We start from the raw sequence: 21,742 nt of genomic DNA, 5'->3' as shown, positions 1-21,742 counted from the left end.
AGGTTGCAGATTCGGCTTGGATCCCACGTTGCTGTGGCTCTGGTGTAGGCTGGCGGCTATAGCTCCGATTGGACCCCTAGCCTGGGAACCTCCATATGCCGTGGGAGTGGCCCAAGAAATGGCAAAAAGACACACACACAAAAAAATAGATAACCAAAAAGGACCTACTGTATAGCAGGGAACTGCACTCAGTATTTTGTAGTAATTTACAAGGGAAGAGAATCTGAAGAATTTTATATATATACACATATGTGTACATATAAGTATAACTGATCACATGCTTTAATCTGAAACTAACACGATACTGTAAATCAACTCTACTTCAATAATTGTTATTTTTATAATTTTTTTTTAAAAAAGCAGATTCCTGAGCCCCACGGCCTTCTCGATAGGAAGCATAAGAGAGAATTGTGACAAAGATTGTCCGCGTACTACACTTTTTTTTTGCCTTTTTAGGGCCCCACTCACAGCATATGGAAGTTCTCAGGCTAGGGGTCTACTTGGAGCTGTAGCTACCCGCCTATGTCACAGCCACAGCAACACCAGATCCGAGCTGTGTCTGCGACCTACACCACAGCTCATGGCAACGTGGGATCCTTAACCCCCTGAGAGAGGCCAGGGATTGAACCCACATCCTCATGGATACTAGTAGGGTTTGTTACCATTGAGCCATGACTGGAACTCCATACACTTTAGAAAAGATGCCTAGAATATTCTGAATGCTTGTTCACTATTTCTTGAAGCTTTTTTAAAATTTTTTATTTTTTTTTCATTTTTTGGTCTTTTTGCCATTTCTATGGTCACTCCCGCGGCATATGGAGGTTCCCAAGCTAGGGGTCTAATCGGAGCTGTAGCCACCGGCCTACGCCAGAGCCACAGCAACTCGGGATCCGAGCCGCATCTGCAACCTACACCACAGCTCACAGCAACACCGGATCCTCAACCCAATGAGCAAGGCCAGGGAGCGAACCCGCCACCTCATGGTTCCTAGTTGGATTCGTGAACCACTGAGCCACGACGGGAACTCTTGTTCACTATTTCTTGAATGATACTAAGGAGTCACCGAATTGATGTTCTGCTTTACCTTAGGGAAGCCCAGGTTGAGACCTTCCACTTCCGCACAGTCTCGCACGCCTCTCGGTCTCTCACGGATAGGCTTGGTAGCAATCTTACCCTCCCGCAAGTTTGGGCATGGGGACAGGTAAACAGGTGAAATAGAGTTGACCAGTGTTCTCCCAAATGGAGGGACAACCAGGCTGCAATTGGAAATGAGGAGACAGCCTTCTTCTCTTCTTCTCTGCCTCCAACTTTTGGCTCTGTTTCCCTCTGTGTCTGCTGCTTATTTACATCCTTACAGTTCTAAGGCCAGGGGCACCGTGCCCAATTGCCTTGATTTGGGTCATCTGCGAAGCTCTGACCTATGGCCCAGGGGCCAGAGTATGTGATGTTCTGATTAGTCCGGCCTGATGTGGCTGTGGCGCAGGCTGGCAGCTACAGTTCTGATTCAACCCCTAGCCTGGGAACTTAACATATGCCACTGGTGTGGCCATAGAAAGACTATACAGATATATATTTTACCATATAGCACTGAAAGGATAAAAATGAGAACAGCCGTAAAATACTCAGAACAATTTGTTAAAGAAAAAATGCTGACCTTAGCTATGGGAAACACCTTGACCGGCCTCTATTCCATTCGTGTTTGGAACACCTTTGGCCAAACCTTTAGGGAAACTCTGGCAGCTGCTTCCCTCAACCCATTCTCACAACCTGGGGTAGGCTCTGGGCAGCCATGTCTCTGCCGCTGCCAAAAATGATTGGTCCAGGAGTGGTCTTCTGACTTCTATTAGGTACCTAAGCTGTGTTCCCCCTGCAACCTGAGACAATGACCTGGGTGCAGATAATTCATGTAAGAGGTGATTCCAGCCAGAGCAAGAAAGTACAAAGAAGGGAGACAGGGAATGAAGGAAAACTGATAAAAACTGTTATTGAACTGATTGCTTCTGTGATAATAGGAGCCCAATTCCACAGGAAACTCTAGGAGGAAATATATACAAATATCCCTCCAAATTCTCCTTCAAAAGGAAGCTAGGGTGATTCTTGTCTTTCCTAAATTGGGGGTGGCTGCTGGGGGTGATAACTCCTTCATGCCCACCTTGCACAGCCAACCTGCACCTGCGTGCAAGCTGACTGAGCTATGGAGGCTTTGGGAAAAGCCTTGAGGCAGAAATACTGATGCTGGCTAGGCTTGGAGGGGGGAAGGCATCAGGGCTCATAGGAATTTTCTGTCCACATTGACAGCTGAAGTCCGGATGTGCCAAGCAAATGTGACACAGGGCACCAAGAGCATTTGATATGTCTGGCCAATCAGATTCTTTCCTGGGAATGCGAATTGAGGCCAAGAGAATCAGTGTTCATAGAACCACTGGACCTGTAACATATAAGCCATACGACCATACTGGTGCTCTGACTGAGGGATAGGAAGGGATTGTTACTTGTAATACTCTGACCAACGGGACAGAGTCAGCCTCACAAAAAGATGGATCTTATAGTTTCCACACATGGGTTTCAGTCATATCATTACTTTTTGTCTCCTCCCAAAGTCCACAACCCCCAACAAAACGACGGCTAACTGCCATTATTTCATTAGTTTCATTTTGTCCCTTTTAAGATAGTGATAAGTCACCCCATTAGATTCTTTGTCAGACTCTCTGGTCACACCCTTAAGTCAGGCAGTTGACATGCAGGAGACTCTTGCGCCAGGTGGACACCTAAGGGGCCTCAGCCATGGGGATTCAGCTTGGCCTGGGCGCTTTAGAAAGGACAAGTGTTGGAGTTCCTGTCGTGGCTGAGCGGCTAAGGAATCTGACTAGCATCCATGAGAATGCAGGTTAGATCCCTGGCCTTACTCAGTGGAGTGGGTTAAAGGTCCAGCTTTGCTGTGGCTGTGGTGTAGACCAGTGGCTATAGCTCTGATTCGACCCCTAGCCTGGGAACCTCCACATACCATGGGTGAGGCCTTGAAAGAACAAAAGAAAGAAAGAAGGAAAGAAGAAGGGAAGGAAGGAAGGAAGGAAAGAAGAAAGAATAAGAGAAGGAAGAAAGAAAGAAAAGAGAAAAGAAAGAAAGAAGAAAAGAAAGAAGAAAGAAAGACGAAATAAAGAAAAAACAAGAAGCTCGAAAGAAGCAAAAGAAGAAGACAGCAAATAAACGAAACCCCGACGGGAGGGATGGAGGAAGGAAGGGAACAAGGAAGAAGAGAAAGGAAGAAAGGAAGAAAGAAAAGAAGAAAGACAAGAAAGAAATAAAGAAGAAAGAAGAATGAAAGAAAGAAGAAAGAAAGATAGAAAGAAAGAAAGAAAGAAAGAAAGAAAGAAAGAAATAAGAAAGAAAGGAGGGAGGGAGGAAGGAAGGAAAGAAGAAAGGAAGAAGAAAGAAGAAAGGAAGAAAGAAAAGTGTTGAAGAGCTTGCTATTTGTGAGTTCCAAGTCTGCATATCTGTGAAACCCAACATCAGTTCTGTTAGATTTAATCATAAGACGTTGCTAATAGTTAACTATTTTTTAACTTATAAAACTGCGGTTTCATATGGTTTAATCTAATCTAAGCAGCACAGGACACAGGCAAGAGTTGTTTTTATTTGATCCTCAGCCTGCTGGGTTTTGGAGCTTAGGTATAAAGACAAACATTGTCTGAGAGTATGTTTTAAAGTCCACACACCTTAAAATCAGATGCGTTAAACATCTACGTACCTTAGCCCTTCAAACTGTGCCATGTTCTAGTAACAATGTCTAAGGAGAGGGTATTGGGCAGGATATAGGGTAAGCTGCCACAACAGGGTCTCAAAAACAGTGGCATAAACAAGAAAGAAGTTTAAGTTCTTGCTTATGTAATAATCCAGGCCTTGTATGACAGTCCCTGTTAGGGACTTGGGCACCTCCCATTTTATTGCTTCACCACCCCTAAGGGGGTGGCTTGGTCTGTGTGGTGTCAAACGCATCCTTGTTCTAGGCATCAGAATGAGGAAGGAGGAAAAGACAGCATTCCCCTTGCCGCTGCCCCACCCCCACCCACTTAAGGGTATGACCCCGAATTTGCATATATCACTTCTGTGCACATTGTACAGCCCAGCACTTAGTCACATGATCATATCTAGCTCCAGTGAAGCTGGGAGATGTGGTCTTTATTTGGGTGGCCATGTGCCCAGATAAAATTTCAATTATTATGGCAGTGAAGGAGAACAGATAATTTGAGGCACAGCTAGTGTTGCAAAGGGAAATAAAGGATAACTTATGATATTTGAGCTTGAAGTAATGAAGTAGATGGTTCTCTTGAAGGCACAGAGCTGCCGAGCTTGTGTACGGCAGTTCTCTTAGCTCAAGGGGTTTGAGGATGAGAACAATAGGATCAAGGTCTGGCTCTGATTGTAGCCCACTCTGTTGGTGGTCTACCCAATAGCCATTCCCCAGCTCCCTCCTGGAGGACAAAACTCTGATTTTATTTTATTCTTTTATTTTTGTCTTTTTGCCTTTTCTAGGGCCGCTCCTACGGCATATGGAGATTCCTAGGCTAGGGGTCGAATCGGAGCTGTAGCCACCGGCCTACGCCAGAGCCACAGCAACGCTGGATCCGAGCCGCGTCTGCAACCTACACCACAGCTCATGGCAACGCCGGATCCTTAACCCACTGAGCAAGGGCAGGGACCGAACCCACAACCTCATGGTTCCGAGTCGGATTCGTTAACCACTGCGCCATGACGGGAACTCCAAAACTCTGATTTTAAACAGCCTTTTCCAAGCAGATGTGTTTTGCATGGGCCCCTTTGCAGCCCCTAGGGTGAGTCTTAAATCGTCTAAGTTAATGTTTTTCAAACTTTTATTTTTTATTTATTTATTTATTTATTTTGCCGTTTTGCCTTTTTCCAGGGCCGCTCCCGCGGCATATGGAGGTTCCCAGGCTAGGGGTCGAATTGGAGCTGTAGCCGCCGGCCTACCCCAGGGCCACAGCAACACCAGATCCAAGCCACATCTGCGACCTACACCACAGCTCACGACAACGCTGGATCCTTAACCCACTGAGCAAGTCCAGGGAGCGAACCCGCCACCTCATGGTTCCTAGTCGGTTTCGTTAAGCACTGCGCCACGACGGTAACTCCAATGTTTTTCAAACTTTTAAACCAATGCCCACATAGGAACTACATTTTATAGCGACACACACACACACACACACACACACACACATGCACACACACCACCAGATACTTGACCTTATTATATCTGATACATTTTGGTATTCTATTCTATTTCATTTTTTCAAAAATGGTGATTTTTATACACTACATTGATCTCCATCTCAACATTCCATTAAGGGGCCATGACCTTCAGTTTGAAAAGAAAAAATAAAAAAGGGAGTTCCCATCGTGGCACAGTAGTTAACGAATCCGACTCGGAACCATGAGGTTGTGGGTTCGGTCCCTGCCCTTGCTCAGTGGGTTAAGGATCCAGCGTTGCCGTGAGCTGTGGTGTAGGTCGCAGACGCGGCTCGGATCCAGCGTTGCTGTGGCTCTGGCGTAGGCCGGTGGCTGCAGCTCTGATTCAACCCCTAGCCTGGGAACCTCCATATGCTGAGGGATCGGCCCAAGAAATAGCAAAAAAAGACAAAGAAAAAAGAAAAAGGAGTTCCCGTTGTGGCACAGAGGAAATGCATCCAACTAGGAACCATGAGGTTGCGGGTTCGATCCCTGGCTTGGCTCAGTGGGTTGAGGATCCAGCGTTGCCGTGAGCTGTGGTGTAGGTCACAGACGCGGCTTGGATCTGGCGTTGCTGTGGCTGTGCTGTAGGCTGGCAGTTGTAGCTCCTATTAGATCGATCCCAAGGCTGAGAACCTCCATATGCCGTGGGTTTCGGCCCTAAAAAGACAAAAGACAAAAAAAGAAAGAAAAAGAAGAGAAAAAAACCTCAACTCTCTAAACCAACTAAACTTCCCTCATTCCCCCTTACTAAGGCATGTAAAATGATTTGTACCTGAAAGACAAAATGATGATCTTTTTAAAAATATAATGCTAGAGTTTTCCTAATAAGTCTACTCGACCCTCATCTGATAGTCTTGGGAACATAACTCTTGTCAGAGTATATTTGACTAACAATCCACTACTGATAAAAGCTCCGTGTGCAGGTCTGTAACATCAACCCGTAGAAATTTATAAGGTGTTGTTCTCGTGTAGCCTTGAGGAAACATTAACCTGAAAGGTGGTTTTTTTTTAGCATTGTGGAATGTTAATTGGTTTTATATCTAACCTAGTAAATTTTTTTTTTGGTCTTTTTTTTTAGGGCCGCACCTATGGCACGTGGAGGGTCCCAGGCTAGGGGTCTAATCGGAGCTATAGGTGCCGGCCTATGCCACAGCCACAACAACTCAGGATCCAAGCTGAGTCTTTGACCTACACCACAGCTCATGGCAATGCTGGATGCTTAACCCACTGAGCAAGGCCAAGGATCAAACCCAAAGCCTCCTGGTTCCTAGTCGGATTCCTTAACCACTGAGCCACGACGGGAATTCTGAACCTAGTAAATTTCTTTCATTTGTCGATATGTCTACATGTCTTTCCTGAAAACACTCAGAGAAGCAACTTTTTGCTTTTTTTTTTTTTTTTTTGCTTTCTAGGGCCACTCTCTGGCACATGGAGGGTCCCAGGCTAGGGGTCCAATCGGAGCCACAGCTACTGGCCTACAGAGCAGCCACAGAAACACAGGATCTGAACCTCATCTTTGACCTACACCACAGCTCACGGCAATGCCGGATCCTTGCCCATTGAGCGAGGCCAGGGATTGAACCACCAACCTCATGGTTCCTAGTCAGATTCATTCCCTCTGCACCACAACGGGAACTCCAACTTTTTGTGTTCTTTACAGCTCGCTCACTAAAGACTTAAATAAAACCTTTATATGTGCACACAATCTATTTGAATGAGAATTTATTTTTGCTCTGGCCATTACCTGTGACATCCGGCACTCAGGCAGCCATTTTGTGACCATAAATGGAGCCAAGCAGAGAAGACAAGCAAACATGCTGAAGACGGCAGAGAAGAAAGATGGAAAAGATCCAGGGTCATGGATTAATTAACCAACCTGGGAAACCACATTTGGCCTCTTGCTGTACAAGAGAGTAAGTGTCCTTGTTAGTCATGTTTTCTGCATTTTTGCAACCAAAAGCTTCCTTTTTGATATACCTGCTGTGGCATCTCTACTTGATAAATACAAACATTTGATTCAGGAGTTCCCATAGTGGCTCGGTGGTTAACAAACCCAACTAGTATCTACGAGGATGCAGGTTCAATACCTGGCTTTGCTCAGTGGGTTAAGGATCTGGCATTGCTGTGAGCTGTGGTGTAGGTCACAGCTGCAGCTCCCATTTGACTACTAGCCCAGGAACCTCCATATGCCAAGGGTGCCACCCTAAAAAGACCAAAAAAATTTTTTTGATTCACCCAGTTGAAATGTTTGCAGGTATATTGTCTCTATGTAGTGGTGACTCTGGTGGTAGCAGTGGGATGATCACTGAGCCTCCCAATCAACTTGAGAGATCCTGGCCTCGCAGCTTTCAAAAGCCTCCTGATGTAGTGATAGCATAGTCTGTGCATTAATATTTTGTTCACTTGTTTTTCATTTTAAATTACTTCTAGGGCTTTATAAATACTTATGCTTGAATATATAACTATCTGATTTTCAATGATGTTTTTCATTTTAAACTTAATCATTAGGTTTTAGTAATTTTATTTATCCATTTTTTTTCTCTCTACATTTACGGCTTTGGAATTGCAGGCTTTCAGTTTGGGGAACCTTGTTTGGAACATACTAAGCAAAGATAAACACTGCCTCTCTCCTTGCTCCCACTCTCTGAATGCTCAGATAATCAAAGGCTTAAGGAACCCTAAAAATAAAATCTGTGGAGCACTCTCTGTTGAGCGTGAACCAGAAGATCTTAACTTCCATAACCTCAGAGAACCCAGAGACCATAAGAGAGAATGAAGCCCTCACAGTCTCTCTTTTCTCAGGTAGAGCTTTTCCTGGCTAATTTCTAGTTTAAGCTACTCATGTTGATCAGCAGCCCAGGAGCTTCTCAAATTTAAAAAGGATGATGAGGAGCTCCCGCTGTGGCTCATTGGATTAAGAATCTGACTACTATCTGTGAGGATCAGGTTCGACCGCTGGCCTTGCTCAGTGGGTTAAAGCATCTGGCATTGCTGCAAGCTGTGACTTTGGCCACAGGCATGGCTTGGAGCCCACGTTGCTGTGGCTGTGGCTTAGGCTGGCAGCTGCTTTGATCGACCCCTAGCCTGGGAACTTTCGCATGCCTTGAGTGCGGCCCTAAAAAGACAATAAATAAATAAAATAAATAAAAAATAAAAAGGATAATAAACAGACCAAAGCCTCCTAGAACACGGTATAGATGTGGGTTCCTTGCTTCCTGAATAAAAGAATAAAGGAGAACACTGAGAGAAATCCAATAACACTCTCTACACCGAACAAGCTGTGTTCGAAGATATCAATTAACAACTGAATATTGCTGGAGTTCCCACCGTGGTGCAGGGGAAACAAATCCGATTAGGAACCTGAGGTTGTGGGTTTGATCCCTATCCTCGCTCAGCAGGTTAAGAATCTGGCATTGCTGTGAGCTGTGGAGTAGATCACAGACGCGGCTTGGATCCAGTGTTGCTGTGGCTGTGGTGTAAACTGGCAGCTATAGCTCCGATTAGATTCCTAGCTTGGGAACCTCCGTATGCTGCGGGTGTGGCCCTAAAAATAAATAAATAAATAAATAATTGAGCATTGCTTAAATCTCTTTTTGTTGTAAACCAACAAAGCACACACAGACCTGCTAGGCAGCTTTGTGCTTCAGCTCTGGGGAGCTGAGGTGCAGCCTCCCACAGGAACATCGGAAATCAACTCATCTACAAATCAGCAGGTGGAGTCCTGGCCAGATACCTCTTATTTCAGTTTCAGCAGGTCTGAAGCAGATAAAGCCAAAGTGAGTGAGAATTGGGCCCAATTCTACTCTAATATTAGTTTATTTATTTATTTATTTATTTTTATTTTTATTTTTTTGTCTTTTTGTCTTTTTTCCATTCCTTGGGCTGCTCCTGCGGCATATGGAGGCTCCCGGGCTAGGGGTCAAATTGGAGCTGTAGCTGCCAGCCTACACCAGAGCCACAGCAACGCAGGATCCAAGCTGTGTCTGCGACCTACACCACAGCTCACGGCAACGCCGGAACCTTGACCCACTGAGCAAGGGCAGGGATCGAACCCGCAACGTCATGGTTCCTAATCGGATTCGTTAACCACTGCACCATGACGGGAACTCCCTCTAATATTAGTTTAGTGGTATTTGCTTAGTGGTTTTCCTTCTCCTCAGTGGAATCTTAGAGAAACAGTGCATACTGAAAGGAAAAGAAAAAAACTGTTTTGCCAACTGTCCTGCCCTACTATTACTTATGTCTTACTTATTTAATCCCCACCAATGCTGTTTGAGGTAGACATTATTCCCATTTCACAGATCAGAAAGCTGAGATTGGACAGATAAAGTTACTTCCTTATGGAGATGGGATCCGGAACCAGATTTTTGCACTACCTGAAGTCCTGAGTTTTTTCATTATTCAACCTTGCCTCCACGTTAACAGTTAACTAGAAAGAGGAATTTTTCTTTCTTTCTTTCCTTTTTTTTTTTTAAGGCCACACCCATGGCACATGGAAGTTCCCAGGCTAGCGGTCGAATTGGAGCTTCACCTGCTGTCCTACGCCACAGCCATAGCAACACCAGATCCTTAACCCACTGAGCAAGGCCAGGGATTGAACCTGCATGCATCCTCATGGATACTAGTCGGATTTGTTTCCGCTGCATCACAACGGGAACTCCCAGAAAGAGGAATCTTAAGTGGTGGTTCACTTGAAGTGTGGAAAATCCCAACCCTCTTCAAGGGTTATCAGTGATCAGTCACTTAGATTTTTTTTTTTTTTTTTTTGTCTTTTGCCTTTTTAGGGCCGAAACCCGCGGCATATGGAGGTTCCCAGGCTAGGGGTCTCATTAGAGCTGTTGCCGCCGGCCTACACCAGAGCCACAGCAACACCGGATCCAAGTGGCGTCTGCAACCTACACCACAGCTCATGGCAACGCTGGATCCTTAACCCACTGAGCAAGGCCAGGGATGGAACCTGCAACCTCATGGTTCCTAGTCGGATTCATTTCCACTGCACCACGATGGGAACTCCAAACACTCACTTGGATTTAAATATCTAAGTGAGATAAAGGATGTGGAAGCTCTTTGACGGGAACTGACTTCAGATCCCAGGGGATTAGAAGACCAGCCTGGCTCTGCCTTTGCTGAAGTCTGCCTTGCTTCCTCAGGCATGTGATATGTAATCTTTGTGATAATATTCAGTCACTTGTCCTTAATTGCCCTAGCTCTCCTGTGAATTAATTATAGACTTCTAGTTTAGGCACCCAGTTCAAATTCATACGATTTTACAGGTTGCACAGTGATGTCATATGTATTTGATACAATCCACTAAATGTTGACCAAGTCTTATCAGATTTTTTTTTTTTTTTTTTTTTTTTGGTGTAGGGCTGCACTCTCGGCATATGGAGGGTCCCAGGCTAGGGGTCCAATCAGAGTTATAGCTGCCGGCCACAGCCACGGCCACAGCAATGCAGGATCCAAGCTGCATCTGCGACCTACAACAGCAACACTGGACCCTTAACCCACTGAGCAAGGACAGGTATCAAACCTGCGTCCTCACGGATGCTACTCAGAGTTGTTAACCAATGAGCCACGATGGGAACTCTATCTCATCAGATCTTATAATAGGCACTGGGCATAGAGGTGAATAACTCAGAGTCTCTATTCCCTAGTTGTTCAATGTCTAGTAGTAAAGATACATAAGCAACGAATTCAAAGTGAAAATGCCCCAATACAATGGGTTTCAAACTTATTCAACCTTAACCTACAGTAAGAAATACATCTTACATCTCATGCCAGCATATGTAAGCAGAAAATAAATGTAATCTGGAGTTCCTATTGTGGCTCAGCAGTAACAAACCCAACTAGTAGCCATAAGGATGCAGGTTCAATCCCTGGCTCCATTTAGTGGGTTAAAGATCCGGCATTGCCATGAGCTGTGGTGCAGGTCGCAGAGACAGCTCAGATCTGGTGTTGCTGTGCTGTGGTATCGGCTGGCAGCTGCAGCTCCAGTTAGACCACTAGCCTTGGAACTTACATTTGCACAGGTGCAGCCCTGAAAAAAAAAAAGTAATTTAAGGTCTTCTAAATTGATTTTATGACCCATTAATTTCATGACCCCCAGTTTTGAAACCACGCTCTAATGGATGTATAGAGGCTGTAGGAACACAGAAACAGGAGCCAAAACCACCCAGGAGTGAGTCTGGGGAGAGACAGTGAGAGTTCTCCAGGCAGACAAGATGCCAAAGGTACTGCAGCCATAGGAGGGTCATAGGAAGAGCCTTACAACTATAATAGAACGCAGAGGAGCCTGAATGCACAAGGGGCTAGGAAGATGGAAAAAGGACATTGTGTTAAATACCCTAGATTGAAAAAACACATTTTATGTTTGCTCCCTTCTCAAACTCCACTAAAATAACACTCAAGGAAGAGAAGGAACAGAAAAAGAAAGAATACATGGAGATACGACAAAAATACTTTGGAAGATGGAAAGCTAAAGGAAGAGGGATGGCTGAGGAATCTAAGAAACATTTGACAATGAACAGGATAGCCCCTACCACCATGTAGTCAATAGCTGAGAAACCCTGATTTAAATGAAATGTAGGGAGTTCCCGTAGTGGCTCAGTGGTTAACAAATCTGACTAGGAACCATGAGGTTGCAGGTTCGATCCCTGGTCTTGCTCAGTGGGTTAAGGATCCAGTGATGCCATGAGCTCTGGTGTAGATTGCAGACTTGGCTCAGATCCCTCATTGCTGTGGCTGTGGCTGTGGCCAGTAGCTACAGCTCCGATTAAACCCCTAGCCTGGGAACCCCCGTATGCCATGGGAGTGGCCCTAGAAAAGGCAAAAATAATAATAATAATAATAATAATAATAATAAAAGACATAAATGAAATGTAAAATTGGAACTCTTCTGAGTGAGTTCAAATCACAGTGCAATAACTACTAGCTGTTAGAGGTTGATAGATTGAAACAAAATGACTTCACTGATATTTCAGAATTTTATAGAAAATAAGTATTTATTATTTGCTTTTTAGGCCAGAACCCACAGCATATTGAGGTTCCCAGGCCAGGAGTGGAATCGGATCTGCAGCTGCTGGTCTACGCTACAGGCACAGCCACAGCAACGCCAGATCCGAGTTGCACCTGTGACCTACCCCACAGCTCGTGGCAACGTGGATCCCCAACCTACTGAGCAAGGCCAGGAATCGAAAGAGCATCCTCATGGATACTGACTGGATTCGTTTCTGCTGCACCACAACAGGAACTTCTGATGATTTATTTTTAAAGCCAACTGTTCAGCATTTTTTTTTTTTGTCTTTTTGCTATCTCTTTGGGCTGCTCCCACGGCATATGGAGGTTCCCAGGCTAGGGGTCGAGTCGGAGCTGTAGCCGCCGGCACAGCAACGTGGGATCCGAGCCGCGTCTGCAACCTACACCACAGCTCACGGCAACGCCGGATCGTTAACCCACTGAGCAAGGGCAGGGACCGAACCCGCAACCTCATGGTTCCTAGTCGGATTCGTTAACCACTGCGCCACGACGGGAACTCCTGTTCAGCATTTTAAAAAGTAAAATTTCTGTAATATCTTTGATAGACACACACAACTAAATGTAAAAATGTATATTTAAAAAGCATGAATGTGGAGTTCCTGCCATGGAGCAATGGGATTGGCGGAGTCTCTGCAGCACCATGGCACAGGTTTGATCCCCAGGCCAGGCACAGTGGGTTAAAAGCTATGGCATTGCTGAAGCTGTGGTGTCAGTCATCACTGCGGCTCAGATCTGATCCCTAGCCCATGTGCCAGAGGGCAGTCAAAAAAAAAAAAAAAAAGAATGTTAAATGTAGATTGTAATTATTTCAATATAAACTGTTAGCATATACAATTAATAAAATATTATCTTCAAGTGAAAAATTAATACCAATAAAAGTAAAAATGTAATCATAAATAAATAAAAATAAAATTATTTGCTCTTTTTAAAATAGTGATCTCAAAGAAATATATTAAGATGTCACTGTGTAAGTTGTAAGTGTAATTTTTTTATATAAAGTATAGTTGATTAAAATGTGCCAATTTTTGCTATATAGCAAGGTGACCCAGGCATACACATATATACATTTTTTTTTCTCTGTAAGTGTGTTTTTGCTGCATTTTTCTAGCTGCTTAAAAAAGCTTTTTCCGGTGTTGTATGACTCAAAAGAAAGTGAGGAGATGACTATAAATCTAATTTCAAATACAGTTTACTGACTATTTCTTGTTCAAATAATCTCATCTCTTGTTTGATAACTTTGAGGAACTCTTTTCTAATAAATAAATAAATATATATATATATATATATATTTTGTTTTGTCTATTATCTTTTTAGGGCCACACCTGTGGCATATGGACGTTCCCAGGGTAGGGGGCGAATCAGAGCGGCAGCTGCTGGCCTATTCATGGCAATACCGGACTCTTAACCCACTGAGCAAGGACAGGGATCGAACCCGTGTCCTCATGGATACTAGTCAGATTAGTTAACCACCGAGCCACAACAGGAACTCCTGGAACAAATATTTTTTTATTTGTCTAGGTGGATATGATTTTTTTCTTTTAATTTCTGGAAAGTCTAGTTTTGTTTCAAATGGAAAATTTCTGATTTGTATCCATCTTCTTCAGTTTCATTAAATCTAGGTTGAGATTCTGATGCAGAAAGGCTATATCAATTTTAACATTGTCCTGTTCCTAATTCTACTGTTTACAGTGTCTTTGATCTAGAAAAATTATTCTTATAATAGAAGTTCGTTTTGTACACTGACCTTCTCCCTCCTCTTTTAAGTCTGTGGGCTGCAACAATGCTTTACAAACAAATGAACCTTTGTGTGTTTAAAACTTTAACACGGCTCTACCTCGTTTATTAATGATTCAGAATTCAGATTTCTTTTGCCAATGATGAGGGGACATTTTAACCTTAACTAAAATTCTATTTCGGTACTTTAAGATATAAGGATATGTGAGAATAACATAAGCTATAAGGATATATGAGAATAACAGAATACTGAAAACCAGTATGGTAATAGCCACCAATCGTGTAACTTTGAGCAAGCTATCTTACCTAAGCCTCCGTTTCCTCATCTGTAAAATGGGGCGATGTCTTCCTACGCCAAAGTGTGATGGTGAAGATTACAAAAAGGGTTCATGTAAAACACTTAGATCTATGGACATATACTAAATGTGTTAATTAATGCATATTATTAGTTGTTTAACTACATATATTACTCATTATTACTAAATTTGTTCATTTCCCATGTGTTGATACATTGTTTTTTATAATGTATAGATTGTCGGTCCAAATTCTTGAATATAATTTCAAGATAAACTTGGTGTCGTGGTTTTAAAATATGTCCACAAATTTTTTTCTGCTTTTCCCTTAAAGAGCATAGGCTGGACTCAGCGATTTACTCTAATGTAAGAATATGGTGAAAGTGAGAGAGTATGAATTTTGACACTAGGTCATAAAAATGTTGTGGCTTTCTTCTTGCTCTCTCTTGGACTGCTTGCTCTAGGGAAGGAAGCTGTCATGTCATGATGACACTCAAGCCACCATAGGGAGAGGTTAGTGTCATGAAGGACCGAGGCCTCTTGTCAACTGCAAGTGAGGAATTGAGTCTTCTAAAAAGGCTTCAAACCATCTTGGAAGCAGACACTCCAGCCCCAGTCAAGCCTTCAGATGACTGCAGCCAGCCCTGGCTGACATCTTCATTGCAAACTCCTGGAGACTTTGAACCAGAACTCAGCTACGGTGATCCTAGAGTCCTGATCCTCAGAAATAGTGTGGATAATATTTGTTGTTTTAGGCTGGCTAAGTTTTGGAGTAATTGGTTATGCAGAAATAGATAATCAATATGTTTTGGTGTTGACACTTGTTATTAATATAAACCACACATAGACATGTGCACAGAACTTTTATGAATTGGACATTCCCACATAACCAGCGCCCAGATCAACAAATAGAACAACCCCCAGAAGACACTTGCAGTCACTGCTCCCCTGTCCCCCAGGATAGCCACTCGATTGACTGCTAACAATATAAATGTACTTTATAGTTGGTGCAGTGGAAACTAATCTGACTAGTATTCATGAGGATGTAGGTTTGATCCCAGGCCTCGCTTAGTGGGTCGGGGAATCCAGCGTTGCTGTGAGCTGTGCTGTAGGTCACAGATGCAGCTTGGATCTGGTGTGGCTGTGGCGTAGGCTGGTAGCTACAGTTCCAATTTGACCCTGGCCTGGGAACTTCCATATGCTGCAGGCAAAGCCCTAAAAAAAAAAAAAAAAAGTACTTTATATAATGGAAGTATACAGTACTTATCCTTTTGCAACTATTTTCTTTTACTTAATATTTTGTTTCTGAAAGTCACCCTTATTTTTGTGCCTAATTGTACTTTATCCATTCTACTTAGTTGTCTGACTATACTATAGTGTATTTATCCATTGGATAGGAAACTCCTATGAATTACATATATCATATGTATTTCTTCCCAACATTTGACCACATTTGCTTTATCATTCTCTCTCTTGCTCCACATACATTATATATTCACATACTCATTCTTATTTATTTATTAACATTTCCAAATCATTTGATATACTTTGCAGAGCACATACCCTTCATCTCTAAAATATTTAGAATGTTTAGAATGTGTCCTAAATTTAGGATAGTCTCTTACATAACCTGAGTGAAATGCAAATTCAAGAAATTTGATCTTTATGTGATTTTTAAAACTTAATGTAGAATCCATGCTTAAATTTTATCAGTTGTCCCAATAATAACTTTTTTCCCCTCACCCAGGATTCAATCCAAGATCACACCTTGCATTTACTCCCTTCCACCCTTATTTCTCACAGCCCATGTGCCTTTGGTCTCCTTTTACTCATGAATAGTTCCTCAGCTTTTCATTACTTTTTTTTTTTTTTTTTAGGGCCTCACCCGTGGCATATGTAGGTCCCCAGACTAGGGGTCCAATCGGAGTTACAGCTGCCAGCCTATGCCACAGCCACGCCAGATCTGAGCCCCATCTGCAACCTACACCACAGCTCATGGCAACACTGGATCCTTAATGCACTGAGTGAAGCCAGAGATATAGTCTGCAATCTCTTGGTTCCTAGTCGGATTCGTTAAGCACTGCGCCACGACGGGAACTCCAGCTTTTCATTATCTTTTATGAAATTGATTTTTTTTTTGAGATGATAGCACATTGTAGTTTATTTGGTATGAAACTAATTTTTTGAAATGGAGTCAATTCACTTTATTTGTTGTTTGTTTGTTTTTGTCTTTCTAGGGCCACATTTGTGGCATATGGAAGTTCCCAGGCTAGGGGTCGAATGAGAGCCATAGCTGCTGGCCGACACCACAGCACAGCAATGCAGGGGATCCGAGCCACGTCTGTTACCTGCACCACAGTTCATGGGCAATGCTGGATTCTTAACCCACTGAGCAAGGCCAGGGATTGAACCCGAGTCCTCATGGATTCTAGTCAGGTTTGTTACTGCTGAGCCACGACAGGAACTCCACTTTTTGTATTTAAAAAGATTAAAAAAAGGAGTTCCCGTCGTGGCTCAGTGGTTAATGAACCTAACTAGCATCCATGAGGACACAGGTTTGATCCCTGGCCTTGCTCAGTGGGTTAAGGATCCAGCGTTGCCATGAGCTGTGGTGTAGGTCTTGGACATGGCTTGGATCCTGAGCTGCTGTGGCTGTGGTGTGGGACAGCAGCTACAGCTCCATTCAACCCTGAGCCTGGGAACCTCCATATGTTGAGGTGTGGCCTTAAAAAGCAAAAATAAATAAACAAATAAATAAATAAATAGAGGAAAAAAAACAGACTTCTTTTAACCTTACTCCATTTCTGCAGAGTCACATTTTTTTTCAAGCAAGCATAAAATCTGTAATTGGATTTTTGATTAAAATATTTAGTTGAGTCCAAATCATTTGGCCAAATTTTTTTGAAATAATAGGATGTTTTTTGTTTTGTTTTGTTTTTTCCGCTGCACTGAGGGCCTAAGAAGTCCCAGGGCTAGGAATTGAATCCGTGCCACTGCACTGACCTGAGCAACTGCAGTGACAACGATGTACCCTTAACCCACTGTGCCACAAAGGAACTCCTGGTTGGACACTAGCATCAAACGCAAACAAACCTGTAGGTCAAAGTCGGCTAACATGAACCTTCACATCTAGATCATTTTTGTTGCTTTTAACCCAGTCCTGAAAAAAAGAGCTCACAAATCTATCTGCAAATTATTTAAATTTAGCAACCATCCACTGCAGAACAACAATGAAGGCAAGATACTTACCTTCAACAGATATACACCAATCACCAAAATCTATTTACTTTGGAAAATTAGGACTGGTTATGCTAGTACACCAGTTCAGTTTAGTCTAACACATTTATTGAGCATCTACTCTGTGCCAGGCACTGTGCTAGGCTATGAGAGTATTCAGATGATGAGCACGTAGTCCCAGCTCTCAAGAATAACCAGTATAGGCGTTCCTGCTGTGGCTCGGCGATAACAAACCCGACTAGTATCCATGAGGACGAGGGTTCGATTCCTGGCCTCAGTCATTGGGTTGAAGAATCTGGTGTTGCCATGAACTGCAGTGTAGGTCGCAGACCTGGCACGGATCCCACATTATTGCGGCTGTGGCGTAAGCCAGTGGCTACTGCTCCGATTTGACCCCTAGCCTGGGAACTTCCATATGCAGTGGGTGCGGTCCTAAAAAAAAAGGAATATGCCGTATACTGTAAAAATACTGAATCATAATGCTGTACACCTGAAACAAATATAATATTGATTGTAAATTAAGTATACTTCAATTAAAAGAATAAGCAGAATAGTGGAATATATATACCCTATATACTCCAGATACCACACTCATATGAAGATTTTATGTGATATGTGGAAAACAGCAGTATACTGAGAATGCACTGGGAGAGCAGGTCTGCCGTGAGGGGGGCTGGTGGTGTGCGACACCAGGGAAGCCTTCAAAAATGGGGTGTGGTCTGAAGTTCTTCCTTCCTTTCTTTCTTTTTCTTTCTTTCTTCCTTTCCTTCCTTCTGCTTTTTAGGGCTGCACTTGCAGCATATGGAAGTTCCCGCCTAAGGGTCGAATTGGAGCTACAGCTGCCAGCCTACACCACGGCCACAGCAACTCGGGCTCCGAGCTGCGTCTGCATCTGTGACCTACATTGCAGCTCACAGCAATGCCATATCCTTGACCCAATGATGGAGGCCAGGGATCAAACCCACATCCTCATGGTTCCTAGTCGGATTTGTTTCCACTGCGCCACAATGGGAACTCCTGAAATACCTCTTAAAAGATAGGTGAAGTGTTGGGAGCTGCGGCCCTAAAAAGCAAAAAAAAAAAAAAAAAAGATAGGTGAAGTGTTTGTCAAGTGGAGGGCTGGTGGGGGGGGTTGCATCTGTTTGTGTTGAGCAGGGGTGCAGGAGGGCAAAGCAACCCCAAGGAAAGGACAAGATGTTTGGGGTTTGACACTGTAGCAACAAGACCAGGTCAGGGCAAGGGCAGATCTCTGAAGGTTTAACTGTATACCTTGTAGGAAAAGAGCCTTGATTACTATTAGATAGAAGAAAGTTCATCCAAATTGTATTTTTAAGTAATTTAGCTACTTATGTGGGGCATGCGTTTCGGTGGGGGACAAGAGTGTTGGCAGGGAAACTGTTGCAGCGGGCGAGGCGAGAGATGAGGAGGGTGTGAATCAAGAAATGATCAGGACATCAAATTAGCAACTGGGGATTGTCTGAGTGTGGGTGAGGGAGAAGTAAGCCTTCAGAGTTGGTGATGGCAACAAGCAAGAGAGAAAATATAGAAAAAGCCTCCATGTGTAAGGGGGTTGGGAGTAGAATGCAGCGTGGAAAGAGGATATATTCAGTTTGGGGTATGCTGAGAGAGTGGAGGTGCCTAGGTGGAAGTTCTTGGGAAGGAGCTAAGATTTAGAAGTCATCAGAGTATGAGGGGGAACTAAATGGCTGAACATGTGAAATTGCCCAGGCAGAGCACTAAGAAAAAGTGAGCCAGGGACAGACCCAGTGAAAAGTCAACATTTAAGGAAGCAGGAGGAGGAAGTCCGAAAGACTTTAGTCGGACACTAAAAGCAAAACATGGTGATGTACTGTCCTTGTATGATGGAAGATACTTACACTCTCTGTCCTTGATCTTTGTATGTTTAAAGATCATTTAAGTCTCTGTTTTGCAATACCCCTTGACCAGAAAAACAAATTCTGCTATATTATTACTAGTCTAACTCTTCCCACAATTTTTTTTTTTTTTTGGCCATACCTGCAACATATGGAAGTTCCTGGGCTAGGGATCAAATCCAAGCCACAGCTGCGACCTACACCAGAGCTGTGGCAAAGCCAGATCCTTAGCCCACTGCACTGGGCTGGGGATCGAACCCACAACACCTCAGAGCCAACACTGGATCCTTAGCCCACTGCACCACAGCAGGAATTTCACTTCTCACAGATTTAATTCCTGCCCTCTGAAGTCCTACAGATAACCCTGCAAAGTTTGACCTTTGCTGCTAATGGGATTCAATTCAGCTTTCCCTTCTTGGCCTAAACCCTCACTGTTCCTTCACAGTTCCCCACCTGCTCCACATGGTGACAATTTGCAGCCTTTGTCTCTGGTAATCCTCTTCTGGGCACTCTGCAATTTGTCAACTTCTCTGCAAGTGAAGCAAGATGAAAGTATGCTTTTTTTTTTTTTTTTTTTTTAAGGTTGTCGCATGTGAAAGTTCCCAAGCTAGAGGTCGAATCAGAGCTGTAGCTGCTGCCTATCAGGGATTGAACATACATCCTCACGGATACTGGATACTAGTTGGTTTGTTAATAGTGAGCCACAATGGGAACTCCCTAAGTATGCACTTGGCACAGTACACTCTAGGTATTATATTCTTTCCAGTAATGCAGCCTATAATTGAGTTTGTGAGCAGCATCATCACACTACTAGTTTTTTTTTGTTTGCTTGTTTTTGCCTTTTCGGGTCGCACCCACAGCACATGGATGTTCCCAGGCTAGGGATCCAATCGGAGCTACAGCCGCTGGCCTACGCCACAGCTCATGGCAACACCAGATACTTAACCCACTGAGTGAGGCCAGGGATCGAACCTGCAACCTCATGGTTCCTAGTCGGATTCATTTTCCTCCATGCCACGACAGGAACTCCACTATTAACTTTTCCAATGCATGGTTAAAGTGCACTGCTCTCCCCCCACCTGAAACATAAACTTGTAACCAAATCTTCTTCCCCTCAGTCTGTACTTCATTTTTTGTTTAGGCGAATTATAGGTTTCACATTTCTGTTCATTTTTCTCTCACTCATATGGACAGCTTTCTTCTTGTCTCTTTCATTATGGGACAGGAAATGGCCAGGACACCTGATAACAAAACATTGTAGACAAATATATGTATCACAACCATCAGACAGGGTGAATGTCAAGAATGGACTCTCAGAGTTCCCATCATGGCTCAGTGATTAAAGAATCCGACTAGGAACCATGAGGTTGCAGGTTCGATCCCTAGCCTTGCTCAGTGGGTTGAGGACCCAGCTGTGGTGTAGGCTGCAAACGCAGCTTGGATCCCAAGTTGCTGTGACCCTGGTATAGGCCAGTGGCTACAGCCCTGATTAGATCCTTAGCCTGGGAACCTCCATATGCTGTGGGTGCGACCCTAAAAGGCAAAAACAAGCAAACAAAAAAAACTAGTAGTGTGAATGAACTCTCAAGGAAGTTCCTGTTGTGGCTCAGTAGTAATACTCAACTAGTATCCATGAGGACAAGGGTTTGATCCCTGGCCTCACTCAGTGGGTTAAGGAGCCAGTGTTGCTATATCTGGCACTGCTGTGGCTGGCAGCTGTAGCTCCAATTCGAATCCTAGTCAGGGAACTAATATGCCATGTGTGTGGCCCTAAAAAACAAACAAACAAAAAAAAACAAAAAAAAGGAAGACCTTCATGGAACTCCAAACCTATGGTGATGGTTTTCACCCAACTATAGGCTTCTGGCTGTATCTTCAAATTGCAAGTTTCACAAGGAAATAGATTATAGGTGGGGCACATGGCAGCCATTGTCTGATTAATTCTACTTTTCTTGAATTGCTTGTTTGATGACTAGAAGTGTTTTTCCACTCTCTTCTGAAATCCTAGATGATTAAAAGTTCATGTTCCTTCACTGACAAAAGAAACCCTGAAGGTCTATCTTTCAGGCAAATGTGAAACAGATGGAAAGGAAAAAACTCTCCCATGCTTAGGAGAGATGTGGCACAGAAGCCAACCTCAAACGCCAGGTAGCATTACCATATGGTATCTCTAGCCAAAGGCCATCTGCCCAGCTCCCGGCATTCCTCTAATGTTGTTCTTCCTCCAAAACCAAGGATTGCTAAACCAACCAGGGCCTGGTGGGACTCCTGGGCACACAAGCCTGTGTCCTCCAGTTCTTGTTTTTTGGTAAATAAGCTTTA

This window comes from Phacochoerus africanus, chromosome 3, assembly GCF_016906955.1.
Source record: "Phacochoerus africanus isolate WHEZ1 chromosome 3, ROS_Pafr_v1, whole genome shotgun sequence".
Taxonomy (NCBI): Eukaryota; Metazoa; Chordata; class Mammalia; order Artiodactyla; family Suidae; genus Phacochoerus; species Phacochoerus africanus.
This window is presented reverse-complemented; position numbering follows the sequence as displayed.